Genomic DNA, 23,299 nt, shown 5'->3' on the forward strand with positions numbered 1-23,299 from the left:
TGCATAACCTTTCCATGTGTTTATACTAAATGTAACTAGTTTATGTGTTGTGGATATCACGCATTCAGGCTCAACTTGTATGTCACTCAATCTCATTGTTTTCGTTTTGTATCACTAGGTCGATGGTGTGATTCAATAATGATGTCTGTTTCTTCACAACATTTACATGGCTATGGCTTTCAAGTAACTATAAATTCTTTTGACACAATTTTCATCATTATCATCTAAATGCAGATTGAAATCACCATAAATCGTTGTATTTTTGTTATCAGCTAACATGTTTAGGAAGTCACTGAATTTGTCTTAGAACGATCTTTTACTTGTACTGGTGGTTTGTAACATGTCATAATTTCTATGTGTTTATGTGTAATTCTAGTGTTGATATATTCTAATGTACTGAATACATTTTGGGTCATTATAGATACTTTGTATACTTGTTTGGCAAAGATTCCCACTCCACCACCTTTTTTGTTTTCTCTCTGTACATGGTCAATTTTGTGCGAGCCTGGCGTCATTCGTTTATTTTAGAAATAATCGCTTACATTGTTGCTTAGCTATATTTGGATTGTGATCATTTATAAGATTTGTAATAGTGTTGGTTTTAATTTGTATTGACTGTATGTGTATTAAATTGGATAGAAGATTATTATTAGTCAAAGCCATGAATTGTATTATTTTTCGCCCTTGATACGTGATTTTTGTATACTGTGCACTTATTGCCATCATAGGTTTTATCTTCAGTATTATTATTGTCTCCCTTTTCACAATTATTACACTTCAAGGTGGTGCTAGTACATCCATTTGATGTATGATTTTCGCTGCATTTAGGGCTAATTTGGTCATTTCTAAAATCTTTTGCATAATGACCAAATTCGTGATATTTATGGCATTGATAGGCCATAAAACAGTCGAACACACTGCAACGGCTATACAGCGTATACAACTTGTCACCTCTATCATAGATAGCCTTTCGTATTTGTGCGGTGCATTCGATTATATAGTGCTTATAGTTGTCATTATATAGTGCTTATAGTGCTTATAGTTTGGCTTTAATTTCTTTTACAATTTTCAAGTCGTCGTCTTCAGAAATGAGGTTACTTGTCCGTGGATTTTTCTTTTTAATGTTATTGAAAATGTCATCTCCGTCCTTCGGAACACATACTCCATTAATTTAGGGTTTAAGTTTACCCTTCTCATTTACCGAGATATTGCTGATTCCCCCGAAACTCTGTTATTGCTCTTTTTAAGTTTATCTTATCTGGAAATCTTACAAATAAGTCCGTCTCTTGTTTTAACCTGATCAACTGGTTCCGTTATTTTACTCATAATTTGTCTATTTTCATTTGTTGCTATGTTCTCTTCAACTGTAGATTTGATCAAAACCATCTTTGGTTTTTCTTGAGTGATTCTGCATAAGTTTTGTCCACATTTCTCATAATCTTTACATCTTTATCAACATTGTCAATTTTGCATTGCATATAAAATTCATCTTTGTTGGTCATGACGTTGGTAGTTCCTCGAGCCGAATCCTGAACCAGCTCTGCCAATGCCTCTGTTTGCTTTCATTTCTTCAAGTTCGTCAGCGATGAGTTTCATGTTTGTTCTTTGTTCAGACCCTTGCAATTGTTACAGTTGTACGATATGTTGTCACTCGACAGTATGCCTGTGTTAATAACTCTCAATTCCCGAATATCCGAAGTGGAACCAAACTACACATTTCACAGCAAGTTCCGTCATCAACAACTTCTTCGGAGCAATGACCACAGGTTGCTGACTCGCTCTCAATTTAGGTTGACTCATCTTCCTCTATGTTTTCTGTATTGTTCCATCTTTATATGCTTTTCTGATAATTTCTTGATAAAGTTTATGTTAGTCTAAGCTTTCCCGTTCTTGTTCTAAATTCTACAATATTTGACTCTTTTTCTTTTCTCTTCTTCGTATTCACTTTGAACATCGCGATGCTAGGCTTGCACTTTACACAGAGCACTTCTCAGACACGTCCTACTCGCACTACTTAGCTTGATTGGCATTTTCTTATCACATACTACTCCAGTTACCTCTCTCCACTTCCCCCACGCAGCTTTTATCTTACTGTCAACTTCAGCCTCATATTCTCCCTCTAGGCTTAAAGTAGATCCTAAATATTTAAACTTTTCCACCTGTTTTATAATCAAGCCTCGTCTTTCTTGTATTGCCATTCTGTCTCTATCTTCCCTACTGACCACCAAAACCTCTGCTTTATTCACATTCACCTTTAAGCCACCCCTCTCTAAAGACTCCTACCACTTTCCAAACCTTCTCTGTGGGTCCTCCGCATTTTCAGCAGCAATCACCAGATCATCGGCGTATAACAACTCCCACTGCTCTTCATTACTGATCTCTTCATTCAACACTTCCATGACCAGCACAAAGAAAAATGGGCTAAATGCTGACCCCGGGCGTAATCTAACACTAACATCAAAGTTTTATGTTTCACCAACTACTATTATTACTCACAAAACATAGTAACTATTAACGTAATATTGTAATGTATAAGTGTAACCAATTATTATTGCGTTTAGTATTGCATACGACACAGGCTTCGATCCTGTCAATTCTTTCTCATGTATGTAGAACATGATTCCTTATTTTGTATTAACCTCTGATACTCACATGTTTGTTGTTTTTCCATTGTAAATGCTTTTGTATTTTGTATATTCGCTTACCGCGCATCTTCCACAAAATGTCTGTTCTGTAATAATGACGCAGTAAAAAAAAAATTAGTCTACTTATTCAAGTTCATCGACACCCCAGCGACGAGATGGAATTCATCTCAGACACTAACAGACCATCATTCCCTGCCCCATAGGTAAGAAACGACAATTATTGTTATGGAATAAACACAAAATAGAGATATCATAACAGAATGGAATGGAATACGGGATTTGGGTATAAATCCAAGCATTGGGACTCACAGGATCATTCAGCGTTATGATGAGAATGGATGAAAATGGAAATGATATAAATAATGAGTTTAAAATAGATACTCTAAAGATCACTGTTTAAAACAGTAAAATCGAAGGAATTTGATTTCTAATGTAATTAAAAACTGCCAAAACTATGGTAAAAAATACGTATATATACTTTTGTAAAATTGAGATATTTTTATAGAAACCACAAGCCTTTAAAAACTCAAAACAGGGCCAACATCCATGTTATCTCCTAAAATTTCAAGATAGTATATCGACCTCTCATTGACATCATTGGTGCAGTGAACCAGAATGTGCTCAACTATCGAAGGGCTATCACAGTGAACACACACTGGAGCACTACTATCATCAAGAGGAAAACTGTGGCAGTCCGCAGTGACTAATATTCAGCTTCGATAGCATGATTCCAGGCCTCCTGTCGCTTTGATACGATGATTGCCAAAATCCTATTTGAGGGCTAATAGGTCTTAACCACTTATTATTAGCAAGAAGGGGAGATGACCATCGCTCCTGCCACTTACTTAGTATATAATTGCGAATAGAGAATTTCATATCCTAGTGGGGAACTATATTTGTATTAATTTCTCTCCTTGGGCACAGGCATTCTTTAGTTTTCTGTCTACTTCTTCATTCCCTGGGATCCCAACATGACCAGCAATCCAATTTAACATACTGGTTTGCGATTACGTGAAATGCGAAACAGCCACACCTGAGCCTTCTGTACAAAAGGATGGGATGAATTATAATCGTTCAGGCTTTCCAGAGCACTTTTACCATCTGAATATATGACACAAGACCTCTTATTTAAATGATTTGCTATGTCTAGAGCTATAGCAATGGCAGATAGTTCAGCTGTATATACTGAAGCAGCAGGAGGCAGCTTTACAACATCACAGGCTAAACCTACTCCCTCACTTGACTTCGAGCCATCTGTATAGATTTTATAGTCGTTATTATGAACTTCATCATGTTAAAAAAACAGTGACTGCGTTATTTCATCAAGGGTGTTCTTTTTCATCATATGTTTCCTGCACAACTCAGCTTTTTTAAATGAGCCAAGGTGGAATTTTGGAAGGGGTCAGTTCATGGACATTCTGAGTCTGCATAGAAATACCATTTACAGATGCATTTAGCCGGATCTGGAATGAAACAGAAGATTTTGCCTTGAAAAATTGCTAGCATTAAGTTGATGGATAACCTTATTTTATGGGTTGTTAGCATTACTTTTATTCCTCATCAAATATCGGAATCGGAGGCCTAACTCCTCTCGTAAAAATCAACTGGAAGTTGGTGTGTATCCACATGAAATCTCCCAACAAGAGCTGTTTGAAAAAGCTCCTTAACAAATATGTAAACCCATGTTCTGGACTACAACAAGTACTTGGAGTTTACCTTTGCATGCTGATGAATAAATCTGACATCCAAAATCCAACTTTGATCTGCATAGTGCATCATATAGTTGTAGCAAAGGTTTCTCATCTGCGCCCCAGTTAAAGCCAGAGATAACTTTCAAAAGATTGAGAGATTTCTTTACTCTGCACTTTAAATTTTCAATATGCTGAGACCAAGTAAGTTTGGAATAAAAAATCATTCCCAAGAACTTTACGTCAAGTTTCAAATTTGGTAAAACGAACAGCAACTGTCTTACTTTTAGAAAACCTGAAACCATTTTTGTGCTTTGCCCATCTAGAGATAGAGTTGAAGTATTTTGTAAATATCTGCAAGCCGATTCAGCACCATATGCAGTACAATAAATAACTAGACCATAAAAAAAGGGAGGCCTGAACAAGATTTAAAATTTCATTGATGACGCTATTAATGGTGACGGAAAGCAAGTTACCCTTAGCACACTCCCCTGTGGAACACCTTCTACTTTGAATGGGGAAGACAAACTATTTCCTATTCTTACTCTTTTAGACCGGTCTGTTAAAAGAATAGTTGATAAACCTAATCATATATCCTTTTATGCCTAATTTATGCAGCTGCTTAATAATTCTATGATGCCATGTTGTAAATTATACATTTTCTAAATCAAAGTCTAGCACTGGTTTACAAAGCCCTATTGAATTTGATTTAGAAAGTCTTAGCAGTGGGTCAAGGGTAGATCGTTTTTGTGAAAGCCAAGCTGGAGTGGAGAAAGTAATTTGTGTTTCTAAAAGCCAGACTAAACGAGAGTTGATCATCTCCATCAGCTTGCATACACAGCTAGTAAGAGCGATGGGCCAGTAACTGGTAGTTTGATGTGAGTCTTTATTTTGTTTTATAATTGGAATTACTACAGCAATTTTCCATCCTCTTGGTAAGATTTCAGCATCCCAAATTCTATTATTTATAATAATAATCTTCAAGAGGTAAGTTTTTGCCTCCTCAGGTAACTCCCGAGGCATTATATACAGGAGTTCCTAATCCTCTCAAAAACTCGGTTGAATGATTATTTGGACTTGAAATATTGGAAAAGCTCTGACCTAGTTATTCAGCTACATCTTTGGGACTTGTTTATTAGTGAATTTCCAACCTTCAAAAAGGGTGTTTTAGGAGAAGAAAATGTCCTTGCAAGCTTCTTGCTCTCTTCCAAACTACTCTGGATGGAGCTTTTGAATTAATTCCAGTATTTTAGTATATCCATGTTTGTTTGTTTTTTTTTGTTTTTTTTGCACAACAAAATATCGACGTTTTTTTGGCCATAGCTCGTTGGTATATTATCTTAGCAGTAGAATGTGCTAATGTTTCTTATCGCTTGGCGATAGACCTTTTTTGTTTTTTCCTTACGGCTGTTATCCGTAAGTAATGTTTGGTTCCTCTCATCTTCCCTTGGATATCTTAGTAGAAGAGGTTTCTTTTCTTGTCGTAGATGGAGATTGATTTCAAACATGGCTAGTTTGAACAAGTTAACAACTTTATTCTGTAACTCCATACTAGGAGATGCAGCTCGGTCGGACGACCGATATGTTTGACTGTTGGCGTGGAAACTGCCATTCTAAAGGCATCGCGTCGATTAGCGTGGAACATTAGGCTATCTAAGCAATTCATATAAAAAACACATACGTAAAGTCTGCCGGCTCGGAAGTTACAAGTTTCCGGCGTGGTTAGGTTTAACAGGTCAACCTCCTTCTTCCATGGAAGTTGTTGTTGCACAAAGTTTATCCTCTTAACATAAAAATGTTGACAAAAAAAAAGCTCTTTTGAGCTAGATCAGGCTACTGCAGACAATCGCTATAGCATAAATCTAAGGTGTTCTTTGGTCACGTAGAACCCTCCTAATGCCATGACCCCAGGTCACCCTGGTTATTTATATTAATGTAATTCTTACAATATTAGGCTCGGTCTGCTACTATTCAAGCCTTGAATAACAAAAAAAAATTACTTTAAACAAAATTGTTTCAGAAATGGAGCGTGCTCGTAACATACTTAAGTGATTAAATGCATAAAAAGATTCTGTTAGCATATCCCTTGGTTACATATTCATAAACAAAGATAAATGCAATGGAAAATATAGAATCGCCTGTTTGGTAATAATAATGATTATGTACCCAAATTATAAGAAAATGGTAAAAATCAAACATGTATACATGATTATATGATAACAGGTAACCTGGAGTTAAGAATAATGGTTACCTAATAATGATTTATAGCATGATCATGGATAATTGTTAAAGAGTACTTGTCACTCTTTATAATAGATTAAGAATAATTAATTTTATAATAGTAATAACAATGTAATTCTGCAGAAATTCAATATATAAGGGGCTGATAATTTTTACTTACGGTTGCCCGAAAAATACCTTTAGGAATATATTAATGTTATAATATTTGGGCTTATAATTGATTTATTAGGACGCCCTGGTAGATACTTTAACGTTTTCAAATGCAAAGGCGTGAGTTTTCCTTTTTGTCCTACATTGGTTTGCCAGCATACGGACCAGCTTTTCACACCACAACAACCAATTTCCAGAACAATTCCCTAAGGCCACGAACTGAAGTGGCGAGGTTCAGGCGGCCCTAAACGCAAACGACCTTGAGGTTTCTTAACGGTAAGTCACCATCCAACTGGTCCGAGTACGTTTCCCTTGGAGATCTTCTGTTTACGCCTCAGGCCTACCGCCAAGCAAAGATGTTGACGGCGATAACCAATATGGCCGTCACGCTGGAACAACGGCTAGCAGAATGTAGTAGCGAAGATGTTTCTCCAACCTGCATAAGTGCGATGAACGCGTGGGTCATCTCAGCCAGTTGCGTTCAGAACGGATGAGGCCTACTTCGCGGCGGTTTGTATGGGAGAGGTAGTGATGGGATTGATTGTTGTAGCCCACGTGTAGTTTTTTCGCGAAACACACCCTTTCTCACGTAATTAATCGCGTTTGACCCCATCTGACTGGTTAGAATTTGGTAGATTTCCCCGTACAACCATCGGCTTTGCTACGAAGATAGGGCTATGGGCGGTGGAATGTGTTCCGGACACCACGAACGTCGAATCCGGCCTTTATCATAAACGGATCCAGGACACCCGATTATTTCATCCCTGTAATTCAATTTTATTACCGTTAAAAGGGGATAAAGGTTTTTCCCCAGACAACCTTCGCTTGTATGAGGAGAGAGAGCCATTTGCACTATGTCTAACTCACATTGAATCCGTTTGATATTAGGAATAGAATTCAAAAGAGGTCAGCTGTATCAAAATTTTATTATTCATGGCTTTCTGAACCAGTGAGTGAGTTTATCTAAGTCTTTAATGACTGTAAATGATTTCTTATTTCCGAAAGAAATCAGTATCATGCCCTGTTAAATTGGATATTACTGGATTTGAGGGTTATTTTCGTCATAAAAGTATGGAAACGGTGCTATTTTTGGTATGAATTGCCAGCATCCGGAAGTAATCAAAAGGAATCGTTGATCATAATGTTCCTATAATTTTTCCTACGCTTGACTGATATTAGGCCTATAACTAGAATTCTACTTTATGGGCATCCAATAAAGGAATATAAACCTAGCTTCTCCCGTCCGTTTTCTAAAGTTAACGTCAGATCTTTTATAGGTCATGAGGTTGAGGTAGTAACAACACCCCCTTTTGTTGCTAACGTAATTGCTTCTTAACGTAATCTTTTGACTTTCAATAAAATGTTGATATTTTCACACGGATAATGATCTATTTTCGAACTATTAGTAACGCTAAGTAGCCAGCAAATGTTGAACTTCCATGACCTGATCGATATTATTTGAATGTTTTCATTAACGATATTCATTATTTGATTGATCGAAGATAACTGGCTGGAGGGGGGGGGGGGGGGGAAGTTCTGATAAGGCCAGTTTCCGTTTGTGTTGCAAAAACCTCAATTCTTTTATTTTGATTATTTTATCTTGAGCCGATTTGAGAATTCCTCAAGGCCTAGATTCGCAACTGATCCTAAGATGTTTGTTTTAGTCCAGCTAGAATAAGCGGGTTTTGCGGCGTTTCAAGGAGTAATTGTGCCGCACAGACCACATCAGCATGGTCACCGAACGAGTTTCTTCTGCCTCGGCGGTTTTATTTTGTATGTCATAAGACAACATTTATGCGGACGCTTAGGCGTTTTGAGCTAGTGAAATCTCTGAGTTAGCATGAAAAATTAACGTTCATGGCATTTCCTTAAGGGTAAATACCAAACCTCATCAGGTCAGTTCTTTAAGTTAAGGACGTTCATCTTCAGGTAGGAAAATAGCATGCATATCTACCTCTGAATAACCAATATTACTTGACACGATGAATAACATCATCCGATTCTCTCCTGATAACTCGAGCCATGATTAAATTCTATGTCTTTAGTCCCCTAGCACTCTTTCCATACAACAAAAGATGGTCTGAACTACACAATATCACTCCCAACAATAACAGATTCATTTTTGAAAAACCTGCAATGAGTAAACCAGATTGTAAGTAACTCGCGTAAAAGAAAAATAGGTTTTTACATAGCAATATTATTGAATAGATAATATATATAGAAATTATTTATACAAGTTTCATAAATAAACAATTTTTCCCATTTTTTCCCACCTCCATCTACCTTTCTTTAGATTTCTGCATATGTGGCCAATGTGGACTATTCTCACATCAGTGGGTTTGGATACATTTTGAACCCCTAACTCTATTGGGCCGTTAAATTTTTCTAAAATTGTTAAAAACGGGCCTTCAACTTAGGTGTCAGTTTTTATAATTTAAAAACCTTTACGCACGGTATACTTGTATGTTATAACCTGATCGCCCCACGGCATATGTTCTAGTTGGCTTAGCTATTTTAATCATGATTTTTTTTTCATTATTGATCTGTGCTTCTTGCTAAATTGCTTACGAATTATATTATATCGACTTATGCTTGCATCCATAAACATCCTTTAATGAGGATTTGGATAAATTAGTTGTAGGCTTTAAAGATTGAAATGAAAAGGCGTTCGGGCCGGGATACCGTACAGTGCCTCGTGCGGTGTCATTTTTTAATAGACACGTGATACGAGTGATTAAGTTGTGCTTAGTACTCCGCAGGTATCGGCAATGTCCCAGTTGGGATCTGCCCCCCACCCCCCCTAAGGTGACCCTTAAAATGTTTTAAAAGAACAAAACCTTACGATTTGCCCTTTCCACTAGCCCATTAGACTCTGGGTGAATAGATCATGGTAGTTGATTTTCTTTATACTAAGGAATTCGCACAAGGAGTTAAGGAAATGATTATTGAAACTCCCCCGCCCGAGTCTGAGAATAATGATGTTTTGGGAATTCCGATGTTTACAAATTGTAGTCACTCGTTAAAACTTCCTAGCGCACTCAACAACCGGCGGTTTTTGTTTTAAAGCGCCTATAAGTTCCTGTATATCGAGTCAAAGCGTCTATAATTTTACTAGGAGGGGGTGGCTTATTTCCTCTTGTCTGACTCGTAAAATCCTGTTAATAAATCTAAATGTACTCTTTCAAAGGGTTGATTTGGCACGGGGTAAGGTAAGCCCCTATGGCTGGACAGGTTGTCCTTCGTGGTGCCCTTTGTATTCTTGACTAAGTGCGACCAAATTTTGCTATGTTGTTTTTTTATATCTCTAAAGTCATCGTAACCGCCAATAAAAATAAGGGAATTTGGCTTTTCTGTGACATCAAGGTATAACCCGGATGTCCGTGCAGTGGATTTTCATGCAACCACTTTAAGACCAGTGGGTATGAGTGAGAATAGGCACCGACCACCTGGTTTGTTATTCAACTGCGTGTGTTTTGCTGGGTTTTCCTCGTCACAGATCTACACAGGATATTTTTCCTGTAGGATATAATTCTGTTCTGCTGCTTATACCTTTAGGTATTCTTTTTCCTTCGGATTTCCGTTTAAACGCAATGATGAATTTTTCCTTTTTTTATTGGCGGATCTTTTCTTTGTTCCGTCCTGTAATAGTTTTTCAGGCCACTCCAGCCCAGATCTTCCTGTTCGATATAGTTTTTAACAACGGGCACTGGATGGTTGAGATATCTATTAATTCAGCTAATGGCTCGGTAACAAGATGAAGAGGGGTTTGCGTGATAATGCGTCAGCAATGATATTTTGCTTTCCCACCGGTAAAAAGAAAATACCGCCCGATTCCTCCGCGCCAAAGTCGCCCTGAATGGAAAAAGGGGCTCATGGTGACCCACCGAGGTTCGCTTGGGGCTGTGACTAAAGCCTTTAAGAAGTCGGTTAGGGGCTTATGATCATGAGGAACCTTGACGGGATAACCGTAGTATTATGCAAACTTAAAGTGGCAGCGAGTTGAAATTAACAATAGCGAGCCCTTCCTTGGTCTATTTACTGCCATATTTACTTTCGGAAGGTCTCAGTTTTACGGAATAAAAAGCTATAGGGTTAAAAACTGGTCCTATCATAATTTGTTGAAGCAATACCCCACCCTACTTACTCCTAGGTCCCTTGAGGCGTCGTTGCTATGAAAAATTCCTTATTGAAGTCAGGTAAATTTCAAGATAGGAGAACTACACCAGTTTCATCTTTCAATTTTATCGAACGCCTGTTGATGAATTTCAGACCATACGACAATCTACCGCCCTTTTTTATAAGGATCGGTTAGGGGAGCGGCCTATGGATTGAGTCAATTGGCGGATAAAAGCGGCGATAGTATCCGCCCTGCACCCAACCCCAAAAATTGCTGTATTCCCTTGAACGTTAATAGGTTATCCGGAAAGTTACGGATAGCCGAACACCTTATCGTGGACGACTTTAAGACCTTCACCTAGAACCGGGGGGGGTGGGAAACCTAGAACCTAGACTAACTTTCTGTTTTAAAAATTCCACAACTTGCTTATCTTTACCCTTAAATTATGCTGCCTTTAACCTTTGTTTTTAACACTAACTCCAATTTACGTAAATGATCTTCCTAATGTGTTGAAAAGTGATTTACTAAGTCATCCATGTAGGCATGTAGGATATCTCCCAACCAAGTTCTCCCAAACACGAACGTTTATCATACGAGTAAAAGTTATAGGAGCACAACGTAAACAAAGGCCAAAAGGCACACCAAAAATTCATAATGTCCCCTGGTCTGTGCTGAACGGCAAAGGTGTATGGGTGATACTTTCTTTGCCTTGTTCCAATCGGAATCTGATGAAATCCTTTTAGTAAGTCCCTAAGGCCCTTGTGAAATATTTTTATTCCTGGCGGCCTAGTAAAGATAGGATATCATCGGTACATGGTACTGGGAATCTGTCAGGGATTGTTCTTTCTTCGTTTAAACGACGAAATCCTACGCAATATCCCCGCCAAGTTCGATCTTTTTTCGGTACTACTATTAACGGAAAATTTAATAAAGGGCTGTTTGATTTCCTAATGACTCCTTCCTTTAACATTTTTACCTACTTCCTCTGTTATCTCATTCTTGAAATTTCATAGGAAGTCTGTTACGAGGTACATCAGATTACTTTCTGTTTTGTCCCTTGAGGCCCTGATTTGATGTTCTATGACTCCGTTTTTCCTAAAGGTTTCCACCATCCGACTGGAAAAAACATCATGATATTTAGTTAAAAGATTCAAAAATTTCCTGCTGAAATTTTCTTCTTCTTGAATATCTTTATTGATTTTGTTTCTTTGATAGATTGCAAAGGGCAACTTTTCATCCGCGACTGAAGTTGAGCGTGATTGTTTATCTCAGCTACGGTAAGAATTGCGATGTTTTTATAAACTTCGGCATCCAAGATATGTTTGAATTTTTGTGGATTACTACAAAGTGGTATTCAAATGATTACAGACTTCGATATTACATTGCTGTTTGTGAGCCGAACTGTATAAAACGGCTTGTGGTGACCGGATAATCCGTGTGTTTTTCAGAGTTTTTCGGAAAGGATTAATGTTTTTCAGATCCTGGCAAAGGTTCTTTTTTTAACACGCACTAATATTATTTTGAAGTTTTACGTGTTAGGTTCGAAGAGGTTTGCGTGTGCAAGCTGATATTACGGGTGAGCGAGAGTTCTGTTGGGTTGCCTGTTTATTATTTCTTGTTCATGAGACAGGTGATTGGGTTCCGTAATGTAAGTGACAACTCTGTCTGTCTCTTTATTAATCTAAAACTGATTTTAGGGTATTAGAAGACCTATTAGAAAAAATTTCCCTTTGATATACAACGCCGTGTTTTGCAGGTGCTTAAGATAATATTTTGAAGTGCCCATAGACGGGTATCCGATATTGACTGCGGGATTACATATTAACTGTTTTTGTACAACGACAAAGGTATCAGCAAACCGTGCGCTTACCGACCTTGTACTGTACAGAGTTACGCCCACAACATTTAATTCATTATTCCCAATGCCCTGAGGAGCCTTATTCCGGACTTTTTCCTAATAGTGGGAAATTTGAAAAGAGTTAAATTGAATGGAGTCCCTTAATCCATTATTAATTTACGTGGTACTACCAGAATCAAAGCAACAAAGTGAAATGACTTTATGGGTCCAAATTTACTGCATGTAAGGTTGGTCGCAACTCCGTTTTGACTAATAATTGCATGAATTTGTTGCAAATCTACGGGAACCTGCACAGAATTTTTTTGATTAGGCCGTGTGTTTCATAGGCAAAATCAATTGTCTCACAATGATCTGATAAACGTGATTAAACTGGATTATTTGATACAAAAAGATGTTGGATAATTTGATGACCCAACATCGCCCTCGCCCCCCTTGGAGTGGAACTAACGTGGTATTTTGTTTTGTTTATCACACCCTGAAATTCGCCTTGCCCTTGCGAGTTCTTGGCTAGACGGCACCCAGGAACAGAGGTACCTGAAGCACGATTTTGTTTGTTTTCTTGCTGTTGTGGCAGAATTTCCCGTTGGGTTGTTTCTTCTTATAGTACTGAGGACTGGCCCTTCTTATTTATTTGCACTAGCAACTGGTTGCGTGTTTGTAGCGTTTGTCTGTTGTTTGAAATTCCTCGAGTAGCAACCGGTTTATATGAATGAGTTTGAACTATTGTGGTATTGAACAAAAACGCGTCCGACAGTCCTGAAATCAATGTTGAACCTGGTCCGTTTACCTAGTTATAACAAACCATCCCTGCCAACTTGATTATTATTATGGTACCACATTTACTTGTTGTTGTGGTTTGTTGCTCATTTTTTTGCAAAAACTTGAAATGAGCGAAGGATCTAGGTCGGTACTATTTAGACATGTGGTTTTTTTAGATTTGTTTAGTACAACATCTAATTCCGTACTGCCGGGTCTGCAATTTTTTATCAACAAACACCGTACTAACTCCCTTCAGGCAACATTACAGTGAATAGACCGTAATGGTAGATCAAACGGATTAAAATCTAAATCTTTCACTTTGATGTTTAGCACCCGCAACCCCACGCCCGGAGTTTACATAAACTATCCTGATATTTCATTTAGCCGGTCGGCAAATTAGCGGCCGCCCGCTCGACAACCATTGAGCTGAGTCATGGAGGCTTGGTTAAGGATATTTTCTCAAAGCCCAATACTACAGCTAAAGCCTCTTCACCCCCATACACGGCACGTAATCTTATTTTTGCAACTCGTCCCCATGGTAAGCGCTTCTTGGAAAAGAAACCCCCCTTAGATAACCCACTTACTGCGTCGCCTTTAGCGAAGTCTTACGAAGCTCTTGGCCTCCTGTAAATTGTTAGTCTGCTTGGGTCTGTGATTGCTTTTTGCATTTAAATGAGCGTCTATCAGAATTGAGATCCGATGCCTCCAAACCATTTTGAGGCAGGAACCCATTTGACCCGACCTTGAAAAGGGGGACGATCGCGCTGAACCTCGCCGCTAACAGAGAGTCACCACGTTGGGGTTGCCAGCCGGTAGTGGTTGCCAATTTTCCGGCTTTCACTTTTTCTTACCACTTCGATTTCCTTGCAATCCTAGCAAATAAAATATCTATTAAGGAGTACACTCCGACCACGTACGTCAAACGGCATAAGCACTTGTACTGGTATAAGTCTGTTAGTCAATAATAGGAAAATCCCCCAAAAGATACAAAAATACAGACAAATAATGATCAAAGATTATTAAGCTGGAGCAATTCCTGCAAGAAACGGTTTAATGACACGAGAAAAGAAAAAAAAATTAATCTGCCGGGCGAGAACCTCGTGGTTTGAAGATAGGGTTCTGTAATGGAAGGAAGAGTTAATATTGGCGAACACTCACGGCCCCAGTAAATAACTGGACGATCGACTCTTGATGAAACAACAACTTCACTGAGGAAAAGGACCTGAATAGAATCAAAAATGGTACTTAGCTCCAGATTATATTGCGAAGGATTGTTTTTGGACATGGGATTGAACGTCTCGCGTCGGAAGTCGTGATGACGTCACGGTCCTTCTCTCGGTGGGCACGATGCTCTGGGAAGTCCAAGAAATTGATGACGTCACAGCCTCCGTCCTTTGCATTCTACTGCGTATGAGCTGTCCACTCTGCGTTTCCTTGCTCGTGAACGGGTGATGTTCCCTGTGTTTGGTTTCTTCTTTTCCGTTTGATGTTCAATGCTGCCATCTTTTCGTCCGGTGTAGATTCTCGAAGAAATAAGTGAAACAACGTTGACTCAAAAACGTCAGTGTTAAATGCTTGTATTCCTCCTCGGAATGAAGGACATAGTTTGCGTTCTTCATAAACTGTTTTGCGTTGATTGAAGATCCCGTGTTTTCCTCTGTTTCGTTGATGTTTGAAGGTTGGAAGTTAGTTTCATGTAGACCATTTCGGTCGGCTGTATGGGTCTTGTTAGGTTATGTTGTTCTTCGTTTATTAGCTGGCCACCATTTTTATAATCTTTAATCGCTTGGCGATAGACTTTTTGTTTTTGTTTTTTCCTTACGGCTGTTATCCCGTAAGTAATGGTTTTGGTTCCTCTTTTCCCATCTCCCCTTGGATATCTTTAGTAGAGAGGTTTTTTCTTTCCTTGTCTAGAGGAGATGATTCCAAACAGGCCTAGTTGAACAAGTTAACAACTTTATTCTGTAACTCACCATACTAGGAGATGCAGCTCGGTCGTGGACGACCGATATGTTTGTACTGTTGGCGTGAAACTGCCATTCTAAAAGCATCGCGTTCGATAGCGGAACATTAGCTATCTAAGCAATTTCATATTAAAAACACATACGTTATTCTGCCGGCGTCGGAAGTTACAAGTTTCCGGCGTAGGTTAACAGGTCAACCTCTTCCATGGCAAGGTTGGTTGTGCAAAGTTTATCATAACATACAAAAATGTTGACAAAGCTTTTGAGCTAGATCAGGCTACTGCAGACAAACGCAATAGTCATAATGCTAAGGTGTGGCTTGTTTGGTCACCGTAGAACCCTCCTAATGCCATGACCCCAGGTCACTGGTTTATATATAATGTTAATTCTTACAGATGTTGCCACATGACGTGTTTTTTATAGCATCTTGTAATTTTTCTGAGAAAAGCACATTTGTTATCCCACCAAAGGGCAGCAGGTATTCGTAGTCTCCCACTTATTCTTGGTATAGCAGCCTCTGCACATGTTAAAACTGATTTTGAAAAATAGTTATATCCTCCTAAGGGGCATTTAAAAGATTCAATAGTTTTTCTAATTTTTCACCCTGTCTGCTTCCATTACCTTTAATTTTGGTGGTGCTGGTTTAGGAAACACTCCTAACGAACTTCAAATGGATAGCCAAGTGATAACTCCCGTGCAGATATTCATCAACAGACCAGTTAAAATCTAAAGCTATGTCTGAGGAACACGTACTCAAATCAACAGCTGAATAAGAATTAAAATGTATGTTATTGTAAATCATCATACATCACGTAGAAGCACAATATTATTATTATCATTAACAACTTTCTCTATCACTTTTCTCCCATTATCTATAGAATCACCTCCCCACACCAGACTGCGTGCATTAAAATCTGCTGTGGGGAGAATGAAAGGTGATTTAATAATAACTGAATGTCACCCAGCAGAAAAAACAGATCTAAGAGGAAGGTAAATGGAACAGCAATCTGCTTGCGTAAAATTATATTTAGTGCACGGTCACCGGCAGGAGAGGAGGAGAAAATCTAAGTCAAGGATTAAAAATCTCAGGGCTTAATTTGTTTTCTTGCAGACATACTATACCAGAATGTGTCTTTCAACAGGACTTTTAGCTCTTCTGCACGGGTACGCTGTCCCTTACAATTGCATTGCAAAATATCAAAAGATGCCATTATGAAGAGACCTTTTTAGCTGGCTGACCAAATGAAGAATATGAGGCCCTTGAAATAGAGGTCTTACCTGATGGAGACTTGGTCTTTTTTGGTGGTCTATCAACCACTAAGAGGAGAAAGACTTTTTTGCTGGCATATTTTACATTTACCTTGCCTTGATTGGAGCAGGTGACAAAAGAGATGTGGAATGGGTACGTAATCTTTTATAACTTTCCATTTCTTGTTCCATATTTACCTGATGTACCTCTGCCACAGGAGATACAGGAAGCCACGATTTCCTTTGTGATAAATTCCCTAAATCTGGGAGTGAGATTGCCTGGGATGCCTCTAATGATGAGGCTAAGGAGGCTTCTGAAGAAGCCTGAAGCGCCCCTAAAGAGGGGGTTTGGTAGCGGTTGTTTGCTGAGAGAACAGGAATTACTATATTTCTGTTTCACTACATCACTATATTTTGTTGCCCTAGCTATGAGTTTCTTTGCACTTATGTGCTCTCCATGGACTTAAAACAAAGTTTCCTGCTCATCCTTGTAAGATCCACAATTCCTATCTTAGGAATATGTTCCTATTTACAGTTTATGCAATTCAACTGTCTTGAACATTCGCTCTGGGAGACAGCATGTACCACAGAGCTTAGGTTTTGTGCATACCCGAGATAGATTAGTATTATTATTGAAGTAGTTTAACCAGACCACTGAGCTGACCTTCAGCTTTCATAGGGCTAGCCCAAAGGATTAGATTAAAATGAAAAACCGGGTCTTGGCCTGAGATCAAATAGTTCATTCGGTGTTATGACGATTGAGTAAAAATTAAACTAAAAACTTCACAAAGGCACACACTAACAGTGGAACACAAACATACAATAAATACATTTACCCATGGATCCACACACACAAATAAAATCGGAAAAGTTGAATGGCATTTAAAAAATTTTTGGTTTAAATTCATTAAATGATCTCAGGATTTTCGTAATTTCATCATTAACTTAAATTTATATTTTATCAACTAAGTTACAGCTCTTCATGAACATAAAAATATAAACAACTGAAAATGCAGAAAATTCTGATAAAATTTCATTTATTGATTTATTACCAAAAAGTTGACATTCGCTGCTGGTCATACTTTGGACACTCACATAACAGGTGTCTGACTCTTATTATTATCTTGAAATCTGGGCACTCGAGAGACGGCCCATTGTGGGGCCCTTTATTAAGTGCCCGTGTGTCAGGCGAGTATGGCCTATACGGACACAGTTATGTGCCTTTTCGTCCGACGTCACTTTGTCCAATGTCTCTTTGTCCACGCCCTTTGGTCCAACGTTTCTTTGTACGATGACTTTTTTGTCCAACGTCATTTTGTCCATGAGTTTTTTGGTCCATTGCCTTTTAGTCCAACATCTATGATTTTTGTTGGCTCATTTAGTTCATTGCTGTATTTAAAATGACGGTAGTTTTGTCTCTAGGTAATCCAGTGATTCTTCGGTAGTTAGGTTTCTGCTAAGAGCAATTTTCAAAAAATAGAAGCAATGTTTTGTTTTAGAAAAGTAAACTTAGTAATAGCCCCTGAAACCGAAAGGAAGGACCACCACAATGGCAGCATTTATAACGTCAACGAAAGGAAAAAGAAAGGTATCAGATGAAAACAATTATGTGTATGATTTTCACTCACACAATTCAAAATTGGAGAAAGATTATTGGCATTGTGAACGTAGAAAATCGTGCTCTGTGCGTATTCATACAGTAATGGAGGAAGATATTCCACGAATTTTGTATGTGTCAGGCGACCACAAACATCAAGCAGAAGCAACTTTAGTAACAGCGAGAATCGCTGTAGCTGAAATGAAGGACGAGGCAGTTCAAAGTATTTCAAAAAGTGTTCGTAACATCGTATCAGAAAGTGTAACGCGTCATGATGAAAACACCCGTGCTCAGCTTCCTTCCATCCCAGTGCTTTCACGAACACTCCATAAACACAGGAAAATTGTCAACAACATTCCTACATTTCCAAGTAGCAGACATGGATTTGAAATCCCAGATAGCTTTAAAAATCTTAGTAAAGGGGAACGATTTTTTTCAATTTGACTCTGGTTCAGAAGATACCCACCGAATTGTAATGTTTGCAACTAACAGTGGACTAAGTGACCTTGAAACTTTTCCTATATGGTCATGTGAGGGGGCTTTTAAGAGAGCGCCTAATCAGTGGGCGCACCTATTGTGTATTCATGTGCAAATTGGAGAATGCAGTTTTCCTCGACTTTATACTTTGTTACTAGATAAAACAAAGGAAACATATCAGCGTTTATTTTCACAGGTGGAAATTATACAACCTTTGGTTTGCCCAAGTGAACTGATGGTAGACTTTGAAATTGCCATTCATAGAGCATTCAATTCTACCTTTCCAAATTGCTCAATAATAGGATGTTTGTTTCGTTTACGGAAATCATTATATCGGAAAATGACTGATTTAGGGTACTTTTCGGCAGTGGCCTTTCTTCCAGTGGCTGATGTTGAGGAAGCCTAAGAAGAGCTCACAGATGATGATGAAATTCCTGGAGAATTTATCAGTTACTTTGATGTAAACTATACGGGTGTAGTGAGAGGTCGTGGCACAAGGAGAAGAGAGGACCCGTTATTTCCAGTGGAATTATGGAATGTCAACAACACAATTCTAAATAGCTTGCCAAGAACAAATAACGCTTTGGAAGGATATCATTCTTCATTACAGTTTTCTATAGGCGCAACTCATCCAAATATTTGGCGGCTTATAAAAAGTTTGGAGAATGAAACTTGCTTGATTCAGAGCAAGTTAGCTAACATTCGTCGAGGGGATAAAAAAATATATCCAAATTAATCAACGCTTACAGAATTTGGTTTCACATAAATCCTATAGAAAACTGAATTTTTAAAGGCTGTTGCTCACAACCTTCACTTTTCAATTTTGCTATATGTCTTTAATAATTTAAGAAATTTTTTATCTTTTCTATTTTTCTTTTTCTATGTTGTACCTTTAATTAATGTATACAAATCCAACAAATTCGCTGAAAAAGCAGACAAAATTGGACAAAAAGACGTCGGTCAAAATAATCATTGGACAATGAGACGATGGACCAGAAACTCATGAACAAAAAGACTTTGGACGAAGTGATGTGGACAAAAAAGACTTTGGACGAAACGGATTGGACGACATGTCAGAATTACTTGTGCATGTCTCTCTCTCTCTCTCTCTCTAATATGATGAATTCCACATTTTTACAATAGGTTGTATTTGTTTTAATTTATTATTTTCAAGTTCTTCATTCCATATATTGCAATTTATTTATGATACCCACCTTTATTTTTGTGTTATATAATCAGTAACAGGGATATTCATATTTGATCTTGTCATGTGGGTTGCTTCTTTGGCTTCTTCCTCTGCCTCTTCATTTCCTTTGATCCCTATGTGGGCAGTGACCCAACATATTTCTACATTTTTACCATTATTATGTAACTTAGGGAGAAATAATTTAATTTGTTGTACAATATTATTCTTTTTTTTTTTGTAACAGTGAATACTTTCTATTGCACTTCTCGAGTCACTAAAAATTACAAAATTATTGAATAATGTTTCTTTAATTATTTCTGCTGCTGATCCAATTGCACATAACTCTGCTGTGGATATTAAAGTATTATTAGGTAGAGAGAACTGATAAGTTTTGTTTTGAGACACTGCAACATATCCTACTCCGTGCTTTGATTTAGATCCATCAGTATATATTGCGTAATGTGGACCTTTTCGGTTTATGTGTTCTATTATATGTTGTTTATGGTGTTCTCGCGTAATTAAGTAACTTTTTGATAACATCTCAAGCGTGTACAAATCTTCATTTTATTCATTGTCCAAGGAGGAGGTAATTTTACTATTAAAGGCACCTGTATATTCATATTAAGTGATTTAAACAATCTTCTAGCTCTAATTGGGAAAAGTAGTGGATGGTTATCTATAAATATATCTCTTGTTTTTTTCTGTAAGTAGTCCTTGGAATTGTTAACTCCCAAACTCTGTACAGTTAAGACTTTGAGTTCATTATTCGGTGACTTATGATTCATTTGTTCATAGCAGTTATTAAGTGATTATTTGTTACTATTTTTGTTAAATATTCTCACGTGATTTGAAATAAGTAAAGGTTTTGTTTAATTTAAACTTTGGTTTGATAATTCACCTCGCACATCTACTTTACCCACATGAAGTGTTGCCCTCATCACTGGGAATTAATGAATAGTTCAAGTGGAAAGCTGAAGTATTGACAATTGGGGACCTGTCCGGGATCTACTTATGTTTCCATTACACTTACGCTCGATCTTGACGGATTGTGAAATTCATTTTGTCGATTCTCTGTGATGATGGCTAATATAATGTATTGTAGTAGTGATATTTTGAAAGTTTATGACACGGACTACTACCGAATAGTGTTCTCCAGCGTGCTCTCGCGGTCACATATGAGAATGTCGTGTTGGTACACGTCATCTTGAGCATGCATCGGGATTTTGTTGTCCATCATATAAATAACAAGAACCATACCATGGATTGGAACTGAATTTTATACAAGAGCAGCTGTCGATACAAATGTCAGATGGTAGAATTTTCACTGATAAAACAACAAGATAGGATCAACCTTTCCAATGGAGCCTGGGACTTTGACCATATTCCTTTAAGGCAACGATGGAGGGCATACCTCCCACTATATATTTCGCCAATGTAACTTCTTCTGTATTACGGGCTGCTCTATGAACAAGAGCCCGTGCTGACATAAGGCCAGCTCAGTCAAAAGCAACAACTTCTTCTGTCATTCGCTACTTTCTAGGGGACCCACATGGCCAAAAAGGCTTTATTTTCAGAGTAACCCATCATAATTTTGGCACAAGGTCAGACCTCATTTTTTGGTTAGTTTAATGTCTCTAGATTGATAATCCAGAGGTGCACTCGGAAATCTCTTTTGCAAACATATAGAAAATTCCCTTCAAAAAAGTGTACTCACTTGCAAATAGGATCCGCAAACAGCAATGATTAGATTGTGTTTTTTACGGTAACTTTGGACTTAGACAGCAGAAAACGATATGTTTTGTGGCTAAATATATGTTTTCGATGTTGTAAACTCGTTTGAAAACATTTTTAGTTGTGTATCTGTTGCCATTGTCTTAGAATCCAAGATGGCGGCCCTTATTACGTCATCAAATGCCTTTTTTTATGAAATGACTAATAAAAGTTCTTCATATAAACCAAAAATCCTTTCCATCAATGGTAAATGAACATAAGAATAACCAAGAGCTACGAATGTTCAAAATTGTTACCTGTTATATCCGAATTTATTCATATTTAGGCATATTGCTCACAAAAGTGTTATGTTCAGTTTCAGCATCACAAAACGTTTCACAATTTATTTTGTCATAACATTACTAGACATTTTTGCGGCTAAACATATACTTTCAAAATCAATTATGATATAAAGTTTAGGCTGTTAATTAAGAAATCATTGGGTAGCATCCTTGAATTTTAGATTTTCGTAATGATAAAAGTAAAAATAACAAAATCATAAATTTTTACTTTCAAAAAATTTTATCATTATCATTCTCTTTTCACGTCACTTGCATATTGATACAAAAGATGGGAAAGATTGATATTTCTAATGTACATTGAAATTATGCAGAAATGGAAAAATAGTATAGGACATAGCCTACACTTTAAGCGATCATCATTGCTTTTGTCTACTGTGGTAACCATGGTTCTATCAGGTATGAGGAAGTAACATTTCAATTAAAGTTACTGAATTAAGTCACATTGATAATGCCAGAAAATCATCTGACGCCACAGCAATCCTAAATTAGCCAAATCCACTGTCTGAATCCATAGCAGTTCGAGCACACTTTTCCGCTATGCTTGCTACGGGCAGGGCTACCTTTAGATTTCGTCAAGGTAATTCTCGTAATATAACAGACTTGGTTAAAGATCGGTATTCATATTCACGAGAAATGTTTTTACTGTGGAGGCAAAATGGTAGCCCGAGGGAAGGACACTGCATTACTAATGAGACTGGCGAGAGCTCAGTTCAAACTTGCTCTTAAGCACTGCAGGTTAAATGAAAAACAACCAAGAGCCGATGCAAAAAGCTATCACAGAGCAGGGGAAGCAGTCGGTGACGAGGCTATCGCAAGAACGTGGGGCAATCACTTCAGCAATATCCTGAATTGCATAAACGATCAAGACTCCCGAAGGTACGTAGATAACCTATAATACTTGCTAATAACATTCAATTTCATTTTTGCAGATCGTATTACGCCAGGTAACATCAGCGATGCCATAAACACCCTACCTAATAATAAATCGCCCGGCTGCGATGGTCTTCCCTCGGAAGCTTTCAAATTCTGCCATCCGATGATCTACATTTTGCTAGCTACCTTATTCAATGCGTGCATAATTCACCAATTTCTTACAGACTCCCAACTCTTAGTTCACTTGATACCATTAATCAAAAACGAGTTAAAGGATGAAGCTGACCCTGGCAATTACCGGCCGATTGCAATCCCAACGATCGCGTCGAAGTTACTTGAGTCGGTTCTTCTAGTGAGACTTCTCCCCTTTCTACACGCCACTGACAACCAGTTCGGTTTTAAAACAAACCACTCAGTCGACACC

The sequence above is a fragment of the Macrobrachium nipponense genome, chromosome 11 (assembly GCF_015104395.2).
Source record: "Macrobrachium nipponense isolate FS-2020 chromosome 11, ASM1510439v2, whole genome shotgun sequence".
NCBI lineage: Eukaryota > Metazoa > Arthropoda > Malacostraca > Decapoda > Palaemonidae > Macrobrachium > Macrobrachium nipponense.